Below are 25270 nucleotides of genomic sequence, written 5' to 3'. Positions count from 1 at the left end.
CTTTCACCTATCTCATCCGGGAGCATAGGAACACACAGGCTGGTATATGTGAGGACATGGTGACAGCCAGCTGTGAACACATTCAGACTGGAAATCAGGAGATAGTCAATAAGTAGCAGATATTTCAGACTGCAGTAGTGGAATAAAAACCCCTTAATTTTTTAAAATGAAGCTCAGTGGGTCTGTCAAAGGGTGATTGATACAGCAGTTGAGACAGAAGGGGACTGGATTCCAGGTCTGTGTTTCTCTGTTCAGGGAAAGGTGGTTTTGTTAAGGTCAAGTCAAGCAACTGTGGCTCAGAGATTTTGCTATTTGTGCTCCTACATAATAGCACTTCACAGTACATGCGAAATATAAGTAGAAAACTGCATGAATTAAAAGTGGAAGAGAAGGATATCTGAAATCTAAAGAGCAGACTCAAGTGCCTAACTCCTATTAATAAAAGCAATGTGCATGTTCAGTGAGAGAGAGATTCCTGCAATCCAAACCCACTGTCAACAATAGAAGGTAGACTCTTGTGATGTTTACTCTTAAAAATCCAACCCAGAACTGAATTAAAAGTTGCAGTCCAGAAATAAGGGTTCAATAGCCTTCCTAGCACATATATTGTTCATGTTTGAAAGTCAAAATTTGCCAAAAGGCAAGAAAACATTTCTGCAAGACATAATGAGAAAGACCTGTTGTAACATGGATGGAGGATACATGCTGACTACTGAAACAAAAGCTTGTTTACTACCAGACATTGCATAAGGAAGGGTAGCCAAGGTAATAGGATATATGTTTATGCAGAGGAGAAAACACAGCTAACAACAAAACAGCTTTGAAAGAAAATGTGATTTTGTCTACTTTCAGAATTCATGGCAAATACAATGCAATTTCTTAAATTATTCCTCATTTCCACATTCTTTATTTTTTGTGCCAATTGCTGGTCCTATCTCTAACAGGAAAGTGTCAGTGTCAAAAATGAGAGACATAGTATAACTGAAAATAAAAGTTAATTACTGTGGAAATTCAACTCCAGAGCTTTAATTAAAGCCTGACAAATGTATCATGGACCCCAGGCACCAGCATGGAGTACACCCATTAGAGAGATTACTCCTCTTTCTATGGCCTCCCATGCTAACACAAAGGAAATATCAATCATGCCACAAAATGGCTTTTCCAAATCAAAGATGCTGGGAATTATTCTATTACCTTTCTCATAGATAATTTTTGCAGTTGCTGAGAGGGATTTTTATGCAAGAAAGCAGCATGTTAGCGTAAATTTTTGCTTAATTGCTAGGTTAATGTTAAATTGCAGCTTTTCTTTCAGGAAAAATGGCAGCTGGTGAGCCCCTTTCTATAAACCTACATTTCCTCTGCAGCTTCTCAATATGTAAGTAGGTACATGAGAGACAAACAGCTTCAAAATGACATGTGATGAAAAGCAGCAGAGGATATTGAGATGCTTGCAGCAATCCTCTCATGGGGAAAAGTGCAGTGGAATCCATCTAGAATTCTTCAGCAAACCCACAAATGTTTTTGCTGCTCTCCATCACTAGCCTGCTGAGAAGAAATATTTCCACTGGAGTCTCCATTAAGAGTGGTTTGGGATGATACTGTCACAACGTGGACAGTATCATGCTCTTTTTTGGGCTCTAACCTTCCAGCCAACTGGTACCAGGGCATGGCTAAGAGTCAGAAGGGGTTTCTTTTAGATATACTTTATTGCTCTAGCTGCAATTATTTCATTGTCTGCTGAGCACTCAGAAGCATTGAACAATCCTGACAAGCTAATACAGTAAGAGAGATGGATGGTTTTGCTTTTATTTGCTTAATATTTAAGGTTTTGGTTTGCAGGTGATCAAGAAGTAAAAGGAAAATATGCTCAAATATCAAGAGTTGTTTTGTTACTCCTTTTGCTGCTAAGATATTTAAATAAAGAACTTTCTCTTTCACAACCCAGGTTCTCCCCCTCTTTGATCCTAAAGCAATAATCCCATATTTATGAGATTATTTCCGTTGCCATGGAAATTAACTATGTAAGAAATTCAGCATTATCATTTCTGTATAAGCAGGCAAGATGCAGTCCTCTTGAAAGACAAACATTTTCCTGACACCTCTCTCTACCCCCACCATCGTACACATATAACAGGTCACAGCACAAGAACCAGAAGACACACAGCATACCACATATGTCAAGATTCCTCATAGAGGTCAGACTCACAGTTCTGTTTTAATGTTAAGGGACTACTTCTAGGACTGTAAGGAAAGATCCATCCCACCCTAGTGCCACAGTAGACTTCATCTGTGGTACCATAAACTGACAAAAACTCGAGGCAGCAGTTTGTGGTAGTTTGGGATTACAGGACCTAACCCTACAATATAGTAGTCTAAAATCACCCACTACTCTACCCAAAAAATCCGACTTCAGATTACCAAAAGCACTTTGAGATACAGTCTCTTCTTACTTTGCGTATGCGCCGAACAGCACCATAAGCTGTAAAGTGGGAATTGAGGGTTTCAGCAATGCAATCTCCACTCACATCCTACAGTGAGATACTACTTACCAACACTGACTGGCAGACATCTCAGTCTTTAGTAAATCCACAAGCTGTCGAGGAACAAAAACACCCTCAAAACATCCTGCTCTTATGTCTTGCATATGCCGGTGGCTGATAAACTACAGCACCCATGGCAAATTATAAGTTACTGCTCAATAAAGTATTGGTCTAAACACCTTACTTTGTAAATTTACTCTTGGCTCTTAGAGTTCTTGTTATGGAGAGAAAGGATGGAAAGCTAGGATTCAGGAGATTGCACTTTCATGCAGTCTTTGAATCTGAAAAACATCCAGCAAGAACCCACGCATATCCAATGAGTTTGACTTACATATGTACAGGAGCCAGTAAAAGAATTTGCACAAAGCTCCCTCAAAATGCCCCAAAGCACTCAGATCAACTCCCTGTTCTGGTAAGTTCACCCTTCACAGTGATCCAAGTGTTTGTGCCAGGGCTGGGGATAAAACTGAATTCCTTCTTCCACTCCTTTCGCACTAAATCCTTAATGCATTCCCCTCCCAGGCTCAGAATGGTGTGAATAAAGTAACAATCACACAACAATATTGTCTACATATTTTTGTTTATACGTCTGTTTTAATAACAAGACATTCCTAATGGGCAGCCACAGAAATCATGGGATTTCAAAACCCATACAATATATGATCCAAGTAACAAAGCGAATTTCTTTAGTCTCCTTTGCTATTCTCTCAGGTCTAACCTAGAGAGACCAAGAGAGGTAAAACTCCACGTCTCTTCAGTTCTTAGACGCATTTAGAAGACAAATAACGTTTTAAGCCAACTGAGATGATGATTGTTATGATGTGGACATCTGTTTGCTAAGACTGGCACATTTGTTTCCTTACAAATGAAAGGGCTGAAAGAAGAAGCCAGTTTTTAATCATCTTTATGGATTTAATCTGACAGTAATACTCAAGAAAAATAAAAATGACACAATCTACATTCTGCTATTATTTTATAATTTTGGTGGTACAAAAAATGGTTTAGCTACAGAGAATTTATCTCTTGAAGATGGAAACAGTTTCTTGACCAAAGTTTCTATTATGTCATTCTTTATTGAAAGCAGATTCATTTTGTAGCACCACTCCGAAGGCAAAACAGGGAGCTTATGTTGAGCAATAATTCCTATTTATGTTCCTATTTATGTATCAATATCATATTTATCCAGATTTCTGACCATTTGCCATGAGCATACACAGAACACTACCTGTCACCCTTCTATTATGGGTGTAAATTGTACCTGGCCTTTGTAGATACTTTAAGCCAGTTACTGGAGTAGAGATGATGTTTGTAACTGACTGGATACATACACAGATTTACTTTTCTCCCTCACAATTTTCTTCTTTACTAATATGTTTTTTTCTTCCCGTTCTTTCAAGAAAGATCTTGCAAGCTCCAATTCAGACAAATTATTGAACAGCAGTTAAGAAACCTACGGTTAACAGGTTCATGTAGATTGACCATCACAGAGCATCTACAGCAGCTACAGCAAAGGCCACCCATTTCTGGAACTAAGGGGATACTACCATTCACTAGCAACAGCAGACAAACTCATGTCCTCCTGCACAACCACCATTGGAATTAACTCTACCAAGTTATAAAAGGGTGCTGCAGATCTCTCTGCCCGCATGGATGGACACAGATGAGAATAACTCTACACTGCTGCCATATTACTTAGGTTTCCCTCTTTGTTGACCAGGTGCTGAGCTGCTCACCACACATCATCAAAAACAACATCTCTCTCCCTTTTCTAAGTAAAAGCTGTTTGGCAAAACAGAAGCCCCACGTACCTGAGGTTGTCAAACCAGAGCTATTCCCAGGAGCTGAATTCACAAGATGCAAAGAATTTATTTGAAGTGGTCAAATCGTTTTCCTGAAATGAAAAGAGCACTAATGCTCAGAGAAGACATGTTTGTCTGTGTTTACAAATGTTCCCCCAGCCAAGCTGTGATACCTGAACATGAATACACTGCAATTCTGGTAAGAAATAGAAAGATGAATGTATTTAAAGTCCAGAGGGAAATCCCTCCAGACACTGTTTTTGAAAAGCTTAGAAATCAGCTTTTTTTTTCCCTGTGGTTGCCACTATTCCTTAGCAACAAAGCAAGTCTGCTGAATATGGCTCTGCTGTAACACATTCCAGAAATAACTAGCAGGGTTGGCATTGTTTGGACTAACAGGGGAAAACTAATTGGGTCATTTGCTGTGTGCTAGTGCTCTCCACCTGCTGACCACCTGCGCGTCCCCAGGACAATCCAAGAAATATCCACATACACTCACACGTACGTGTGTGTATGTACCTAAATATACATACATGTATTTGAAGAGTGTTTATAAGGGAAGATTTTTCACAACTGTCATGTAGGGGGTGGAGAAAAAGACACAGTAGGACAAAATAAAGGCTTTCCTCTGTCTCTAACAGAAGGCAGTCAGAATCCTACTGAAGCCTCAAGCGCCTCTCCCTCCCACCCAAGAGCTCCAAAATGGTCAGGAAGAACCTATATTCTTGTCCTCCAGACAGCATGAGAACCACTCGTTCCCCCAAACCACGAACTCCACTCCCCACAAATGGAGACAATGCAGAGAGGAGCTCACGTTGTGTTCCCACATTTCTCCATCTTTATAACAGTGTGGAATGTAGCAGCTCCAAAAATCTATATGCTAATGCTAAAGCTCCCTTGTTGCAGCAGGGAGTGTGTGGAGACTTTTCTTCTCACTTTTCAGGGTTTGACAGTGAGATGGGGTTCCAAACCAGAACATATTGTAGTATTCTACGGGTTTGAACTAACCCACCATGTTCTCCTCATGAAGGACACATCTGTTAAATAAAGAGCTTCTTGCAATCCAGTATCAAGAGCAGGATTTTTTTTCAGTTAAGCAAATTGTCAACATCTTTAATATTTTTTCTGTTCCACACTAGGGTAAGGAATTTACACTTAAAATTTTCATGGGCAAAAAAAAAACCCAAACAAAAACCAACAAATCAACCAACCAACCAAATACCTAAACCAAAACAACAACAAAAAAACCCAACCCAAAGCTCCCTAAACAATACCTCACGCAGGCTGTAGAAAAAAAATAGCTCGAATTGTTATTTTGTCTGATTCAACCAGGAACTTGAACCTATAGCTCCAGCTTCTCACAATGAGTGTCTAAATCAAGAGGACATTACATATCCTGGAGAGGGACATTCCTTGTCTTGTGACCAGAAACTTTATCTTGGACTTGAAAAACAAAGATTAGGCAAAATGGCTATGCTTTAGTAAAACAGTACTTTCCTTTCAATGTGGAAGTATTTTCTGACAAAAGTTTGTTGCATTTTGAACATCGAGGCTTGCTTTAATTTATATCTAAGAGGTCAAAGACAAAATGACATCAGTGGCAACTGCTTTGCCATCAAGTAACTGTATGAAAACTGTAATACTAGACTAGCAAAGAAGCAGGGACAGAAACTGAGAAAACATGCCCAAAAATCAAGAGAACATAGCCTGGCCCAGACAATGCTTCATCTGCTCTAGCTAAGGCACGATATGAGGATTTTCTCCCAGCGTTTTCAATGCTGTCTGTGCTGCTGCTAACATGCTACCTTTACACTGAATGGTACCATGGCACCTGAATTCAAGGTCAAAAAAAGGAAGAAAATTTAGCAGATTAGGACTTATTTTGATTTGATTTTTAAAGACATGGGATAAATTGTTTTCTCTTACCTTCAGCCCAATGGAAGTGACTGGAAAGCAGAGAGAAGCATAGATCACATCTATGAAAAGTTCAATACACCTGTCACTGCCAGCCAGAAGCTCTGAAGCTTTCCTTGCTGCTCTGACACACACTTCATCGCTGAGACAACAGCCTCCAGCATGATGGTGCCTCCAAGGGAGAGGCACGCAACTAAAACACTGCACAGCGTGTTGGATGCCCACAGGCTCAGGTGCATCCTAAATTGGCAGTCATGAACCAGTTAACAAATTAATCACCTTATAAATTAAAAGCTAGCTGTTAAAATCTCCTCTTTTGACAGCCTTCAATTACAAAGACTTGCTCTATTCACACATAAATTAAGCATAAAAATCTGACTTTCAACTGCTAATTAGTTGTAGAAGATAAAGTTACATTTATGTTATGGAATATTATACCTTCTGTTAATTGTTATTTACTCCCACTGTTTTAAAACCACCAGTTGAGAACCAGCAATGTTAAATGCATTTTTGTAAGACAAAAAAATAAAAAAAGAAGTCAAGATTCAGGCAACTCTTTGGAAGAAAAAACACAGTAAAATAATATATCAATTCTTTAGTCAAAATCAATGTATGCCTACCTAAGTCAATGGAGCCACACTGACTTTTACACATGCTGGAAATCCTCCCCAGTATTGTTTACACCCAATAAAGACAAATCAAGCAAAAAGTGTTTGCAAGCGGCACTAGCAATGACGGAAGGAGATAAAAAGGGGTCAGCAAGGGGCGAAGAAAGGGAAAAGAAGGAAGCTAAAAAACTTTTTTATTTAAAAAGAAGAAAACATTCCACTAAGAATTTAACCTTTTGGTGACCTTTTCTTAATTGAAGCTTTGCCAGTTAGTACCAAAAGGCAATAACCGCCATGGTGAAAGAACCATTTATATACTTTCTCGTATCACATGGAAGGTTATTAACATAAGTAGCATTAATATCTCCTAAAGCCTACTTTTCTGGTCTGACGATTTACTCCTCGGCTTGTGTATTTAACTAAGCTGGTGCTCAGCACTCCCTTCCCAGTGAATAAAAGTCAAAGCCCTGCAAACTGGACTGTTTATTGTCTTAATCTGTGCTATTTTTTATACGTGTGCTAATTATAGAAATAAACACACATTATATGTCAAGGATATAAAGAATACATTGGATCAGTTTCTGTCCTTACCAACACAGCATTTGTATGGGTTTTAATTTGCTTCAACTGATTTAGAGATTCAGGAGATGAAATTTAGGTTCTTCAATAGCTTCCACAAAGAGGAACACAATTCCTTCTAATGCAATATGATGGTTTTTCAATGAAAATCAGTATTTTGCTTAACTGATCCTTTTCAGTAACACTAAACTGTAATATACACTAGCATAGAATCTCAGAAGATTTGATACTATCAAATTACTGAGTACATTAAATGCTAAAAAGCTACCAAGAGAGGAAAATGACTCAATGTTTTATTTTCTTTTTCATGTCATTGAACTGGAGTAGTGCTTCAATTCATTTTTCCAAAGCTTACATATATATTCAGAGAAGCCTGAGGCCAAATTTTGTCACTTACAAAATCTCTGGTACAATTGTCATTGATTTCAAGAGGATCAGATTTTGGATTTACATAATTTTTGGGTCTAAAATACTATTTCTGTTTCCAACAAAGTCAATGGGGAATGTACTTATGGTACACTTGGGCTTTATATATGAATCAGATCATTAAATGCACATCACAATAAGAAATACAAGATTATGCCTCCTTTTTCCATTTTATGAGTTCTAACAATTGAGGTCATGAAAATCTGATCTGTTTGAAATACTTCTTTTGGGTATGGTTTCAGTGAAGAATGGACTATTGCAACTCATCTCTTTCTTTCATAATCTAAGGTAACAATCAGAAATCAACTAACATCTTTTCTTTCTTCTTAAAGGATGGCTACCAAAATTCTAAGTACATTTATTAAAAATGGAAAGCTAGTGCCTGTCAATTTGAGAAAATGGATCAAGTGCTTAACAGGTTACATTTAACCTGGAATACAAGAGCCATGAAAGTGTCTCAACTGAACACAAAAGAGATTTTAAAACTAATGGAAATGTAATCAGTACGCTTTTTTATCCTGCAGGATTCTGTTATATTGCTCCAGACTGCTCCTGCTATCTGCTGTCTCGAAAGCTCAGTCTTCTCAAGCAAAAGCTTTGATCTACATGTTCATTTCTAAGTAGTTTCAAGTATTAAAGAATTAATAACCATGCAGTGTATTTCCTCTCGGCTAATTCTGCACGCTGTACGGCTCTTCAGAAAACCAAATATTATCTGTCAGACAAATGGCACCACGGTTATTTGGAACATTTAATTTGGTGGTTTTCTAGCAATTCAGTAGTATTTTCAATTATAGTAATGTAATACTGAAAATACTGGTATTGTTTGCTACCACAGACAATTTTTTGGTACAGCATGAAAGAAATGAAGCCCACCCAGTTGTCCTGGCACGAGTGAAATGCACTGCTTACTACCCAGCCCACACAGTGGAAATAAGCTGCAACTCCAATCTTTTGTTCAGCTGCTATGGGGCATCTTCTGAACCTTCAAAGCCTCCACACAAAGTGTGTTCTGTCGATCATTTAACAACTACATAACTACAATAATCTCACCTGTTTCATCCAGACAGTAGAAATAAACATTGCTATTCAGGAATATTCTGCAGTATATTCAGCAATTTTTAATTAACTGCATGTGAAAAGAAGCAGTAGTAATTGCTCTTCCATCCCTAAAAGATCCAGAGTCCTGGGCGGCATTTCATCGCAACACTGACAAAGTTAAATGAATAGTGGAGTTCATATGGATCATCCAGCTCCAAAGGACCAAGGTTACTGTAGGAAGCATTCCTACCTGGGCAGCTGGGAAGCTGCTGGTATCTGAGAAGGTGATCTCACCCTGCCCTGGTGTGACTACTTAGGGGCTGCTGAGAAAATCACCACCACCATATCCATCAAGATAGATTTTGAATATGGAGTCCTCCACACAGAAGTAGAGGTACATGAAGACTTGAGCCGAACTCCATGGAGTGAGTTACTCTACACACTTTGGTAGTCCCTACATCTATTAAGTAGGTAGTGTAGCCCAACAGGAATAGTTTTGTATGAAAAATAGTGGTGCTAAAGGTCCAGCAACCACTTCATTTATGTTTCAGGGTGGCTTACTTGTGACTAGCTTTACTTTATGGATGGAATAAGAACAAACATTTGGATATGGAGGTGCATCTTCCGCTTTAATTTTATCCAAAAGCAGTCCAGTTCATAAGCAGCAGGACTGCCATGAACGAAAGCATGAGAAGTGCAGACAATTGCAGGGATTCTCATCCAAAGCAGATTCCTAAACCAAACTCAAAGGCTAGTGCAGATGTACCTTCCACTGTCTGGCTTTCTTTTTCAATAGGGCTGATCACTGAAAACGCAGATGTGAGCTGACAACAGAAGCACGGTCAAGAAAGATGTTTATAGCAGGGTTGGAGTGGGTGCTATTTCAGCTTCTGTCTCAACAGAGGTAAGATTGCTGAGTTTGTGCAATGACTGACACTTCCAGGTGCACCATGAAAATGGAAATTTTCCCCAAATTCACTCTTTATGTACCTCTATAACCATAAATAAACTTAGGTAACTGTACTAGCTATTGAGCAGGGAGCTGTAGAGCCTGCCAAGCAGCCGACACAGCATGCAGTGATTGCTGCCGCTGGCTACGGAATAGCTGCAACTGTTCTCTCCTTTATTTTTCAGTCATAGCCAAGGGACATATACAGTGCTTACAATGTACATTACTATTGGGGAAAAAAATAAATTCCTGTCATATTCAAAGAATGAAAAGCAAAATATATAAGAACAAATAACAGAAAGAGCTACTTTAATATAGCCTTTGAATTTCTTATGCAAAAGCAATATGCCCTATCCTGCAGCTCTTGATACCCTTGCTAAGCCACTAACACAAGAACAAGAAGACTGGGCCTCAGGATATATATGCAATTAAATATAAACTCTTAAAAACATTGTCATAGAAGATGCTAGGAGGAATGGTTAATAGCACAGCAGTGACACATGCATGATGTAAATAACCCAGCTATTTAACTGCCTGATCATAACTTGCTGGGGCATGAATCCATTGCTAAATACCTCATTTTTTTCTGTCAGCCACTCTGAATAATAGTTATCCTTGACCTTTACATATCAAAATGTGTGCTAGTTTACTGACTTCTCTACTGTCAACTTCAAAGCTCTCAAAGACAAAACTCCTTTCCAAAGAAGCTAGCATGAATATTTTCACTTTTGAAAACATTCTATCCTCTCATTAAGTGATAATTATACATATATATGTATAATTTCAACAAAATAAATATGGAAATCGGCAAGACAAAAAGCCTTTAGCCGGTACATATAGGTAATCCATTTGAGACCCTAGATTTTTCTAGGATTGGCTGTAGCTTCAGTCACAAGCTGTAACGCTGGCTCAGGATGTAATTAAAGGCTTAATCTCCTCCCAGTCATCTGGGCAGTTGTAATGAAATATGCCAGCTACTCCCTACTCTTGTTTTGGAAAAATGCCCAGCAGATTACAACAGCAACAAAATTAAATTACCCATTCTGTAAGTCCACTTCACAGCATACTCATATTGCCCTTTACCAGTCCTACATTAAAGCAAGAAATAATAAACCAAAACAGCTTTCCCTGTTTTTCAGATTTCATTACCCTTCAGAAAAAAAAGAAAAGTCTTCCTCAGGACTCAGTATGTCACTTCGCTTTTCTGACACGTTGCTTCACACTTTTGTTGGGACACAGCTTTCTGCAGCACTAGGAGGAACACATTTTAGCTTTACACGTTAGTGACTAAGCAATATTAACTGCAGACTCTTATCTGTAAAAAAAATAACAAGGGTATAAAATATTCTTAGAAGCCAGATATCACTCCCCAAATACACTCTTATACCATCTGGTTTTGACCATACTGCCAGCTCCTTTTCCTATCCCTTCTTTCCTGCTCAATGTACTGCAGGTGCCAGTGACAAGTCTGAGTCGCATTTGAGTAAAAATGAGGCTGAAACAAAATTAAAGTAACAGGTCAAAAGTGACAAAGTGAGTGAGGAAAAGGTAAACAACAGTAGTCTGCTGGCTTCTGAAATTGTTCAACAGCTCAGCTGAACCCAGGAAAGTCACATCTTACGCACAAATGTAAGTGCTTTTACTGGCCTAGACTAAAAAGTTTGCAGTCATATCCTGCTGTGATAGATCTGGCAAGGCCAAGAGTCCCATCAATACCAAATGCCACGACTGCCTCAACAAATCATCCCCACCTCATTGGGGAAGCATTGTAGTGAAGATTCACCTCTTTTTACACTAACTAGAATGCATGTTTTTTGGCACCACTGATGACCTCTGAATAGATGCGGGAGAGGAATCTTGGTGTTCTTAGTGTGAAAGAGTCTGTGGGTCAGGCCAAAATTTAGGTGCATATTGAAAATCCATTCTGCACTAACACAATACATTTGTAACTGCCTTTCTTCCAGTAACTCCACAAATAGAATAAGTGAGCTATACACAGCTAGTTTTATTAAGAAAAGCTGGAAGACAATCATAAATGCAATAAAAATCCAAATACTAGTGGTATTGATTAAGTCTATTTATGGAGCAGGGGGGTTTGCATTGTTTGTGATCCTGGGAAAGGAGGATGTACAATATCATTTGTTATTTCACGGATTGAACTTAATGACCATTTCATTTTTTATATTCTTCATTAAGGACTAAATTATGCTTTCAATTATCTTAAGAGAATTATGACATAAAATTGTTTCCTTTGTTCTGGATTTACAAAAGATCAAAAAACACACTGTTTCAAAAACTGTTCTAATAACACACACATTTATGCAGTAACAGGCTCATGCAAAGCCTTTGCTCGAAATACTTCAACTCTTCAGAGGGACAACATGGGGAGACACATAGCATTTGTACTCTAATCTAGAACAGCTACTTCTCACAGCCCATCCTCAATGCCGTTACAAAGTGCCAGAGTGGAGGGAAGTCAATAAAAAACAAATGGACCTGTACTTCTGTTGTGAACCATTCACACAGGCCAAGCTTTTCAGCAACGCTCAACTCACACAAGCCCTGCTGTTAAAAAGGAACCAGATTGCAGCACTCAGACCAAAAACTCCAGAATCAAATGAAAAAAGTTACTCCAGAGCTTCATCTGTTAACAAATCATCATACATATATACATTCTAAGTCTGGTTTTTCCCCTTTTCACAAAGCTATTACAAGAAACTTTAGACAGCACCGTGTTTGCAGAGTTGAATCCCATGGCACAATTTTAAACAGCAGAACAAAACCCTAGTGTTTACATTTAGATCTTAGTAGATGCTTTTATGTGACAAAGATGCCCAACCTAGATGACTCATTTCTTATTACAGCAGACAAACATGAATACTCACATATTGAGATGACAATCATTAAGCAGACATATACCAAGATACAGAAACCAAATGAATGCCTTAATGAGAATGGGAGTTACCCTTTCTTTTGTGGCTTTTTATTCCACTCCTGCTCAGCCTCCACCAAAATGACTTTGATGATGCTATTAAAAATCACAGGTTCTTACAGAAAATGGGCTCAGAGTGTCTCAAGGCGGCTATTCCACCTCCTGTAGTAAGGGCCAAATTATCTTGTTGCAAAATGGTTGCTTCTACAACCAATAAAAGTGACTGTGGGGCTGATGCAACAAACAGCAGTTTTGCAGAAGCTTCCAAGCAATTCATGTTTAATTTAAGAATTTGGACAGCACATGTGACACTTGATTAAATTTGAATTTCCAAATTAAACAATCTAAAGAGCATTACATTAATAACAGCATTATATCTTGCCACTGACATAACAACTCCCAGTGCCTCCCTGGGTGTTGTTAGGCACCAGCAATTGATCAGAAGTCCTGACAAAGCTCAAAGACAACTCTCCCCAGACTGATTAAATGCAGGTGCTTTTTATGTTTTGTTTTTGGAGTCTGCACAAGCCTACTGTGCATCACAGCTGAGACCCAATGCACTACTCTTCTGCAGACCATTCTAAATAACCTCACGGATCACTCCAGAGGCAAAGGTGTTCAGCTTTGGTTTTCGATTCCTGACACTCTGCCCCAGCTGAATTTTGCATTTTTCTTATATGCAACTAACTATTTGAAAACGTATGCAAGTGCTCAAAAAGGCAACGTCTAGCAGCAGATGTCCAGTGTTTCAAGTGATACAATGCTCAAGCCGGCGCTGGGGAAGCCAACAGACAGGTGTTCCTACTCCTCTGTGCTGCCAAGTCTGCCCCATTAACGCAACGAGGCTGAAGGCCATCAGTGCAACAGTCAAAACTTAATCGCCAAATGTGCCTCTGTTCTAAATAACTCTCACCAGCTGGTTACTACTTATCCCCTGATGGTGTCTGGGCACGTTCCCTCCAAAAAAGCTATCAAGCTCTTCTGATATTGTATGAAAAGCCAAGTTTCTTCCTTCCCGGAATCCTGAACACATGATCCACCTACAAAAAGTTCACAGAGCACCAAAAAGAAATGCTCAACAACTCATTTTTCCATGTTGGGCTGACATTTTGCTTTTTTATCAGGAAATCTTTCCCGTGAAGCACAAGCAACATTACTGCCTTCCTCATCTGCCCCTGCAACTGCCAAACGACATCACACCAAATTCCTCCCTCCTGGAAGCTGGGTGCAGCTCCATGGAGAAAAGTGCAGAAAGTAGTCCAAGGCACAACTTTTCATGGTCCTACTACTGCTTCTGCAAATGTGTTTATCTGACTTATAACCAAAGGATGATAAGCCATGTTTTATCAACTTCCTCAAATTGAGTGAGGCTTCTTAAAAAACAAAAAGGTTTTGCTTTTTTCACTGTTAGGCTTGATCATCTTAAAGGTCTTTCCCCATGTAAACTATTCTATAATTCTGAGGTTTTTTAAGGGAACTTATGGGTTTACCTGTGCTTTTGCAACTCTGCTGGAGTTTCTGCCTCTGTGGGAAAAAAAATATCTGGGCACGGGCTCAATTTAAAAATCAGCATTTGAGTTTGCTGCATATTTCTGGGAGGGACTTGGCTAAAAACATTCAGTCCTGAGTTCGGGAACAGTAAGTGCCAGCGCATGAATGCAGAAAAGTGATCTAGGAGTGCAAACACCAAACCTTGGTCACATACACAACTTTTGTTACTAGGAACTTGAACACACACTTCACCTGTTTTGTTCTTTCTTATCCAAGCATCCAGTCTAACCTTGAGTGATGAAAGAAATATTCCAAGTATGAGGTAGTGCTCTGAGTCAAAGTAGAAGCAACTCTTACGTTTTTTGCAGTGTTGCTAAGATATCTGTAAATCGTTAAGAGGGGAAAAAGAAAAGCTAATTTATTTCTATGATCTCTGTTTACTTTTTGCACCTTACTCACACAGTGCTTAATTTCATCTAACAGAAGAATGCTACTTAGCTTCCAGCCTCTCAGAGGTATGCTTGAATTTTGTTTAGAAATCACAAGGCAGGAGGATTGTCTTTTTATCAGAGTAGTGTATTGGGACTCAAGAAAGTTAGGCTCTCTCCCTACACTAACAGAAATTCTTTTTGACATTTGGCAAAATGCTTTATTCCTCCATACTTCAGAAAAGAGTGTTACTGTTCTGTCATCCTGTGTGAGTAGTGAAACCCCATCTGAAAAAGAGAGATACCATTTCCTTTTGGCTACCCATTGTCTTGTCTGTATATACCACAGTCTCTGCAGGATTGTGACTTTTCCCCACTATGGGTTTATACAGTGTCTGTGATACAACAGGGCTCTAGTACAGCTCAAAACCTCTAGACACTACTGCAATACTAATATTAGTTCAACTCTTACCTGTGAGAAGCCAAAATTACTGAGGGAAAGTAATCTGTGAAAGCTTCAAAATCCAGTCCTGCAGTCCTCGTACTGGCAAAACTCTTCCTGCTACCAAGATGCTAGGCTTTAGCCATAAATAATATTTTTATTGTTTATTTATTATTGTTATATAGTAATTATATAATATTACAAATATATATAAATATATGAAATTATATAATATGAAATTTATATATACAAATATATAAATATATATAAATATCTGAAAATATATAATATTATTTATTATTATATAATATTTATTATTATAAATAAATTTTATCAACCAAGCTGGTAATGCCTTTTCAGTAACAAATGTAGAGGTGGAGCCTCTGGAAACACATCTGTGACAATAAAGGGATCTAAAACCCTACCTGACTGACAAATTCAGGTTTTTCATTATTCAAACCAGAGGATTCCATATGAAGGCAAAGGAGAGAGCTTAATTTATCCCACTTTAAGATTCAAATTGTTCAGAGCTAGACTATCTCTGATTTAACTCCACTCTACAAGATATCATGGCCTATGATTTAATTGGCCAATTACTTATCCCTGATGAGAAATTGGTGAGAATGCTGTGCCTCATACATGAAGCGGTGGTTGTAGTAAGGGATAAAATGTGCAAGTCTAAATCAGAGCATTTTATCAATCATTTGCAAAGCTGACAGCTTTAATGGGTTTGGAATGATGAATACATTGGCATTTCATTATTTGTCACAAACTAATAGAAAGTCCTATTAGAGTTATGTAAATTCTTTGTCCAGCATAAACAAATGATGATCCATATTCATACTTACTCTGGGAGGAATAAAACATATACATTACTTCATTAGTTGGTTGGGTTTTTTAGCTAATACTTCACACACGGCATGGGGAAATTTATTTTTGTAAAGGCCGAACTACACTTCCCAGTTTTTTGCTCAATGTGCTCAGGAAAATCAGATTTCCCCTAGACTTGAAAGTCAAGTCATGATGAAGATGCTGCTATTTGCAGCACACAATGAGCTCTTTGTCCATCATCATTCTCTGAGTGCCTGGAACATGGGGACAAATTTATTGATGTCTGAATGAAAAGCCTCAGGGATGACTAGTAAACAGAGAAAATGCACATTTTGCAAGGAAGAAAAGCATGCTTCAGTTTTGATGCCACTTTCTGTCAGTTCATCCTGCCTCCAAAAGATGCAGTTCAGATAGTGGTTATCACACAGGTACTTCTAGTGTGCTTAAAGGTCTCATACAGGACCACTGCACAGGATTAAGCTGGGTGAAGTCCACATTTGCCTGTGTTTAAGTGGGAGATGCAGGTGACAAGACCACCAACAGAAAAAAACATGTCCACAAATAAACAGTCATGCACTATAACATACCCTTTGGAGCACTGTTCATCCAGTACGTGCTGACACTCTTCATGGCAAAATGTATTTTGCTCCACACACTCTAAAACCTTTTGTTCTCATTTCTGTGTCCATCCAATTTATCTTCTTAAGGAATGAGGACATTTCCATCTTTTATAATGAATATTACGATGGCTGAGCAATTCAGGCTCCATGAGGAGTTCATTGCTCATACAGCTTTGGGGGAAGTGTCACCACCAACTATGATGTGCAGAACAAGACGAGGCCTCTGCTCTTCATTCTGTAGAAGGAGACCAGGGGGACAGTGGATTTCCAACGTCCAGGCAATGCCAAGCTAGCAAAAGATTCACGTTAACCTTTGTTCCTTGCTTTTACCACAGCCTTCTGATGGTGATGGGTTATCTCATTTATGGTGCCTGCATAGAAAGGCATTGTCCTTTCTAAACCCAAAGGGAAGGATCTGCAAGTACAAGCAGCTTTGCCGCTTTATCACTCAAGGGAAATATACAACACTTTGGGATTGAGTGCTCACAATACCTTACGTCAGTTTCTCAGAGAACAAAGAGGGAGAACTTGGGCTCTGATTTACCTTATTTTTCAGCTGTCATATCTGCAAGCATTTTGATTACAGGCAATATAAAATAAGAGCCCTTAATATTCTGGGGATTCACAGTTTAAGCTTAGATGTCTTTGATGCTTAGCTCCTGATGCTTAGCTCCATCCTGCAGTGCATGTTATTTAGAATCTTGGTTGAAAGACGTGATACTATTGGAAATTATTATGTACAGAAGATATTCCAAGGAAAACTGCTAAGGAAGGAAAGCCTTACAGAAGTCCTCTACACAGAGATGCAAAAGATGTCAAGTGAAATGAGGATCTTAGCCAGGCACCTTTAGCTTGTTCAGTTCATGGAGAAGGAATGTCTGAAAATTTATCAGGCACTAGGCTGGTAGTGATCCTTGTGTGTCTACAGCTGGTCAGCCACCTCACCATCTTCCAGCACATGCCCTTCTTTACTACGCAACAGAAGTCCCCAGAGTGTTCAAGGCCTGTCAACTTTACTTAGCTAAATTGCCATAGCCCCAACTGCACTGGCATCCAGGAAAGAGCATTGAGCCATGTGGGTTCAAACAAACTTGGATGTGGTCCGTTTTCTTCTTTAAATGAGGGAGCCTGATTTAAAAGTCCACTGCGCTCAGCAGAGGATCTCCATGGGCCTTGGAGCAGGCCCTTAATCACAAAACACATCTTGAAATGAAAAAAAAAAATAAAAATTCCAAGTGTTGTGCTTATGGGATTTCCACATTATCAAACTATTAAGGTGAAGTGGTTTCTAGGGAGGAGGCAGCATTTGAAAATTGCATACTGCCAGTGCTTTTAAAAATTTCTGCTACTACTGTGGAGGGTATGAATCTTATTACACTTGATAGTATTCGTGCATATAAATGAAAGAAACCATTGAGAGAAATCAATGAGCTGAATGGAAGTTTTTTTTTCTTCTTAATCATCTTCCAATTTGGTGTTTTCTGAAAGTTATTCTTGTCTCTTTCTTTCTATTACTCCTAAGTGCCTGAAATTCTCTTTGATGGAAGACAGCTGCAGCCTACTGAAGTTGACAAGCCCTGGAAAAATGCATCTGATAACCAAACTCTGGAAAGATGCATCTCTAATAGCTTCTTTCAGCACAACCTTTTGTGCAGCAAATCAGTGCAGCAAGGTAGGAGCTCTTGCTCAGCTGCTGCCTTCTGACACTTTGATGGCTGCTTGCAAGGTGATCTAGCCTGAAGGCATGCCAGGGAGGCCTCCAATCTTGTCAGATCCCATAAATGAAGCAGGACTGGAACTGGTCAGTATTTGGGTGGAAAGCTACATTTTGCAGGAGATAATATTGAGGATTCAGTAGATGGCAGTCTTACCTCAGAGTCAGGACTGAAGAGACAAATGAGTGTGATATTGAGGGCTAGGGGTGCCATCGTTTAGAAGTGCAAAAATCAGGTACCAGGCTGAAAAAACCCTAAGGTACATTTGAGAGATCATGACCAAATGTTAACGTTGCACTAAGAAATGACATTTTGCCAGCCTGCAGACGTTCTCTCACAGTTTCAAAGGAATACTCTCATGAAGCCATGACATGCTCTTTAAAGTCTCCTATCTCCTGCTCCAGAGATTGCTCAGCTTAATGAAAAGTGATTTAGTGTCCATATGTATGAGACCAGAATTTCACTGTACAAGCCACTGAATACAGTGTCAGATGGGCAGCAGATGTCACAAGAGCGACATTGAAGTATGGATTTTTTAAGTTTCAGTATTCAATCTTTCTCATATTACACAGCTAAGAGATGACTAAGCTGTGACTTTGACCGTGTAATCAGAAGGGAGAGAGGTAGAAGAATTTCATTTACATCCCTGTGCAATTTATCCTGTTCTTGGGTCTGTGAAAAAGCATGCAGTCCTGCCTGTGCAGGTGGGAGATAAAAAGCTTCACCTTCTGCTACATCATGCATGTCCAGGTTAGCTAGCAAAGTTCAACTAGTGTCAGTCATGAGCTGTCTGGACCAACAGCAACACTCCATGCCCAATTTTTAATGAAAGAAGCAAACTTGCATCAAGAATCATTGTCTCTCTGATTTTCCTATCTTCACTGGGCAGACATAATGTATTATTATATCAAGAGTTCAAGGCATCTGTCCATGTGTGCTATATATAATACTTTCAATCACCTGGTCCTAAACATGAAATGACTTTGAGCTGCTGTCCAACAGAACCTACACAAACAACTGGATGCTTTCCCCACATAAAACTCCAAATAATTTTAATAGTTCTGGATCAAGGTCTTCTAATGTGTTTACCAAGGTCTGTGCTCTCTGTCACCCTCTTTTTCTTGTCACAGGGCTGTACAGACTTAATCCCTGCAGCTCCAGCTCACAGAGTTTGGAAAAACTACAAGCTAGGAGGATATTTTGTTTTGCTAGCATTCAATGTATATAACAAGTACCCATTTCTTTCTGGACCTATCATACAATGTCAACCTCATCTCACACCATTTTTTCCCCCAGTACAGGAAAAAAAATAAGTGTTGATGTACATGAGTTGATACATTCACAAATACAATAATGAACAATATGCAGTTGCAGTGTCTTAGGAAAAGCATGCATAAGTATGTAACTTTACTTAATGTCTGCACATGTATTTATATGCTTAAATATATGCACAGTATTTTTCAAAATGTGTGCACTTAGTTATTTAGATTTTTTTCCATTTTTTTTCTCCAAGAGAAAACAAGGCATTGAACAACAATCAATGGAGACAATTTGAAAAGGCATAAAGAAACACATTTAAAAGCAGCCCTAGCAGGGAAAGAAAATTACTATTTTAACCCTTTGAAGAATTTCATCCCACTCCAGAGGAATTTCACTCCATTCCATCACAGGTTTGATTTATTGTACCAAGCAATCAACTAGTCTTTGGTACACGGGGAAGAAAAGGCCTCAGTAAGTGGTTTACTGAAGTTGACTCTTGCCCTTTTGCTAGCAATTTACGACATTCTCAGTGTATCACTGATAGAATACTCAGAAAACCTCAGCTAACAAAAATAACAGCAAATGGTGCCGGTTAAATGATCAGCATATGACTAGCATGAGGAAACAGTCAAGAAACACAGAAAACAGCATTCTTGTTCACTTCTGCGGCTACCTGCAAACTACATGTGCATATAATTATGTCAGGACCCAGCAGCCCCGTCTTTCTAAAATACACTCCAGTATCATTAGGAACTTGTGAGTCCCAGACTCCTCTTCGGAAATGAGGAGTCTTTTGATAAGCCTCTTTATCTCTTTGCTGCAGTTTAACTAGCTGTAAATGGAAAGAATATTATTTATCTACCTTAGGGGAAGGTTAGGATTCTTAACTACATAATAGATCGTAAGTGCTGTCATCAAATAAACCCTTTAACTGAAAAAAACTATGATGTTCATTTCAAGGAGTTTCAGCCATTTTTTGATTTTATTCCTACAAAGACAGAAAAAATTTAACCCATTAGAAGAAGGAAAGAAAGATGGAAAGAAAACACTTCTCAGTCATTATTTTTCAATGCAAAAAGAGGGATAAAAGCTCCACAGAGCTGGCATGGATTGCAAGGGAGGGCCATTGCTAATGGCATCAGTGCAGTTTTAAGACTTTATATATCTCTGGCTGTACGTACAATCAAGTACAATGCCTATTCTCAATGAGAACAAAAAGTCCTCTACCCAGGTTTTCTCATAAAACAGAAAGCTTGTGTTCTATGACATTTTATGTTTCTCAGCTTTAAATGAACTGCTGTTCACTCTCTCCTGCTTTTGGCTATCAATCAGGATTGAGCAATATTCTCCTCCTGTTTTCACTCTAAGTCAACCTTGGTGACCTAGCTGCCTCATAACAAGAATCTTGATTGAACAAAGAAACCATTTCTCATCCATTTCACATAATGCAGCACAAATGAAAGCCCTGGAAATGTTTTATTCCTCCATATTGCTTGTCACATGTAGCTTTTCAGCAGCACTTCATTTGTCCTCTGTCAGTTTCTACACACTAACTTTATTATCATTCAGGCCCAGAAGGACAGCAACTTGCTGTTATTAAAATGTGAGAACACATTTTGAACTGCTTAGTGCCCATGGCACCCTGCAAACTCAACTGCAGCAAGAAGTCCATTGTCTGGATAAGCAGACCCAGGCAGCCGGGCTCAGCAGGGAACTAGCACCCAAAGCAAGACCTGCCCTCAAAAGCAAGACCTGCCCTCAGGCACACATCTCTCAGGCAGGTGAATTCCTGACAACTAGATACAAAATCTTGCTGGATTTTTTTAACAGATACTGCAAATTTGCAGGTGTATTCCATCATCTAACAGTTGTAACTTAAAACTACTGCTTGTTTTTGAAATTCAAAGATACAACCAAATTTGCTTGCAAGAAGGCATACAAAATTTCCAGTGGAAAATAGTTTGAAAGAATCTCAGTGAGCTCCTACATGCAGCAAAACCAAGGGTATCTTGAAGGATCTGTATCCCTGTTATTTCTGTGTAGTCACTCTTAATTCCAGCAGAAATCAGGAATTACTTCTGAAAACAATACCACTGAGTACATTTCTTTGTCCCAATATATATTTCATTGTGTTCATTTCAACTTTTGAATATATTTTCAAACTAACTACTGTGATATGTAGCTATGTCCAGCTTGACCTACTCTGATCTTGCCTTTTTATTTAAATCAATAACTACCTTATTTATCTGTTTCCACAGTCCTAATACGAAAAAATGGCATCATATTAACTCCAAGAGATGCTCACTTCAGTGTAACATTATACACAATCCCCTCTGCAGTTTACATATTTTGAGAAAGCCTATCTTACAAGCCAGTGAAAAGGATTTACAAGCAGATTAAAGGATAAAACTGCCAAATGCACTAAAATACATGGTCGATATGCTGCTAACCACAAATCCATAACTGTTTTGCTGATAAAGCATTGCCTAAGCTTCAGTTCGTTCAGATTGCTGCTTCAGATTCCTCATGACATCATCAGCAAAAGGAGGAGAAGAAATTCTTCTATTTCTAGAAGAGATGTGTTGGCTTGCAGTCATGTCTATATAACTGATTTTGAAGTGATTAAAGGAAACCAGAATGGAATTTTCCCTTTTCATTTTCTTCAGCACCCCTACTTATGGAAAGTGTTTTGTTTTACAGTACAGGTCTCATGGTTTTAGAGATTAATTCCTCCTTCTTCCGCCTAGAATTGTGTGCTCCTGAAACACCAACTGATTGCTAGCTGAGACTCCTGCCCAAGAGCAAAACAACCACGCTAAAGTGCTGCTTTGCTCACAGGAGTTGCAAAATCTCCACCTTTAGAGGTTTGTACAACTCAACAAGGCAAATCCACAGTTAACCTCTGAGCCAGAGGTTAGACCAGGTGACTTCCAGAAATCCTTTTTGTCCCCAGTTTATATGATTCTATGACTTTGTACTTGGTGAGTTATTAAAATGTAGAAGGCACTGCTCCTGGAACCGCTATTTCTAGAGTACTCCTTTCCCACCGAAGAGTCTTCAGTGAACATTTGAAATGGAAGACTTTATTTTATGAGGATATGTTTGGAATCCTTTGCTGTCTCATATTCGCAGAAGAATACTATCTTGTGATGTTAGAAGAATGTATGCAAAAGGAAGAAATGTGAGAGACAACACTTTCTCCATGCTGACCAGGGCTAAGAAAATGATCTTCAGTGAGCGAAATAGGACATAACCATATGGATGATTAAGAGAGAGATCTGTAGTAATTAAAAAGTCCCCTCCTTCACAAGCTCTTTCTATGGCAGAAGGTAGCTGAATGAAGGCATAGAAGAACTTCCAAAAGTCCTTCTAGTACTCTGCGTTCTTCATATATGTAACATACAGAGTTTATAGGACTAGCAATCTTTGACATTATAGCAACATATTTCTTTAAAAGGACATTAGAAAAGCCAGAGCTCACAAATACTCTTAATTCAGACCCAAACATGAATATAAATAATCCAATTTAAAAAATCACCCCAGAACATCAATATGCATGTGCTAAAAAATGACAAGAGGCACCTCAAATACATTGAAACCAAGGTAAAACAATACATTATTCAGCACACTAGAATCTCCTAAAAATCTAGACTATTAATTTCTACTTAAAGCCTTAAAGTTTAGTACCAAACTTAAGGAAACAGCCTACAAATATTGATACATGTGATCACCTCAATCTCTAGACCAAAGTAAGCAGTTAATATCTAAATATAAATTTATGCATGAAACTCAGATCAACTGCACAAAGTCTGTTCAAGAAAGCATCCATATTGTAGCAACCATTAAAACTTGGTCTTTGTTAACCATCCCACCCATTGTGTAAGCAAAAGTAACTAAAATGACAAAAACAGTTTCACTTCTAAATACTTAGAATTGAGTATGCAAATATTATTGTTCAAGTTATGCATAACACTTGAAGCATAAATCATGCTAACAGTAGACAGACACTTTGATTTCTCTCTGGAGTATATTCTAGTTAGAAAGACGTTGCTAGAAGGTAACAGTTGTGCCAAGGTACCATTTGATATCTAAATAATTGATTTGAAAGTCTTGTTAGTTAATGACTGACCATAAAAGTATTATGTGTGTTGGCTAAAATAGTTCAAAACAGATCAGACATGTGTGAGAGTTCTCATTAGCAATCTGTTTTTTTTGTCCCACCAGATGGGGCAAACATTCTTTAATGCATAAATGTACTTCATTGGAAGGAATCACAAGAACAGCACTTTCTTCTCTAGTGCTAAAGGAAAGAATATATAAAGGAATATAAAGGAAGTCAATTGTTAAAGCAACCTACACTGAGAGCTTTTATCTGGAGTTACACTAGCTCCTCGTAATAACCATACATATGTAATTGTGCAGTCTAGTGATTTTCAATCTTTCTCCATTTGGAGACCTCCCCCAGGTGTTTTCCAATGGAGATGAGTCTGTGTTTCAATCAGTTTTGATGTAAACTTAATTTACTTTTATCTCTGCTATAGAACATTTAGGAAGTAGCTTAGTGGTACCCAGGGATCTGCAGACTGTGAGTTCCATGACTACAGTGCTGCCACCATGAGCCTACTTATACCGGCATGGGCATGTTCTTGAGTAGGGAACCTTCAGCTAATAATTGAACTCTGTTTTCTTGTGGAAACAATTACACAAGCCTTCCTCAACACACCTCACTATTGAGGATAGTACTAAGTCTCATACCTTTTAGTTAGTTTTTGGGGGTTTTCGAAATAAAAGAAAACCAACTTTGATCAAATTTATCTGCCTTACTGTATATCTCACATCTCAGCTTTTTAATATGTATGATTACAAAAAAAGAACATAACAGTCCTCACAAATTTCACAGAAAACATTAATTCACGTACTTCAAAAAAATATTCTCTATTACGTACAGAAATGCTTAAAAGCTTTTGCCCAAGCTAATTCTACTTTTTTTCCCTTCCAAATATGATCCTGCCATTATATCCTGGGCAGGCACCTCACCTGGCCATGGATCTGAAATCAAAACTAGTCAAAGACAAATCATTAGTCATTTCCAAACTGAGGACTCTTCTTTCAGTAGTGTCTCCTCAAGAACTGGGAACACTGAATTATGTTGAAGGTGAGAAGAACTGCACTCCTTTCACTGCTCCTGGCCAGCGGTATTAAAACAGACATCTTCTTTGCATTTCAAACTTGCGTTCAGAGCATGAATGCTACAGAAGTGACAGGGCACTTTGCTAAGTCAGCTCAAAATAGGAAGTTTGCTTCAGAAGACACTTCAAGTTCATGCCAAGAAACACTCTAATTGTTAAAAGTTTTCTTTTTTTCTAAGAAGAGTCTAGAAAAAGATAAAAAGCACAGAATTTGAGAGGCCTGCACATAGGTCATACTCTTTCTTTGGTGACATTCATGCAAAATCAATTCAAGTTTATTTAATGAAAATGAAAATACAATGTCAGTCCATCAGGCTATCAACTGCAAGATCACGTTTTCACAAGTATTCACTACCTACAAAGGTGTTCATGCACTGCTTACAAGAACAAAATATCTCTTACATATACGAACAAACACTTGGCTGTGCATCCTGAGGGCTGCTATCGGCTTGCAGGCACCATAATCACACATATTTATTCAAATGTGAGTTTGTTTTCTTGCAGTC

General features: G+C 38.5%; 1 protein-coding gene across 3 annotated transcripts in view; it reads right to left on the bottom strand.

Annotated features, from left to right (window-relative positions):
* TMEM108 (transmembrane protein 108) overlaps positions 1 to 25270 on the bottom strand; it is a 163530-nt gene that overhangs the window by 104775 nt on the left and 33485 nt on the right. The gene's annotated exons all lie outside the window — the stretch shown is intronic.

The sequence above is a fragment of the Neopelma chrysocephalum genome, unplaced genomic scaffold, assembly GCF_003984885.1.
Source record: "Neopelma chrysocephalum unplaced genomic scaffold, ASM398488v2 Primary Assembly neopelma1_26, whole genome shotgun sequence".
Lineage (NCBI taxonomy): Eukaryota > Metazoa > Chordata > Aves > Passeriformes > Pipridae > Neopelma > Neopelma chrysocephalum.
The sequence above is the reverse complement of the archived record's forward strand: the minus strand, read 5'-3'. Positions and strand labels throughout refer to the sequence as shown.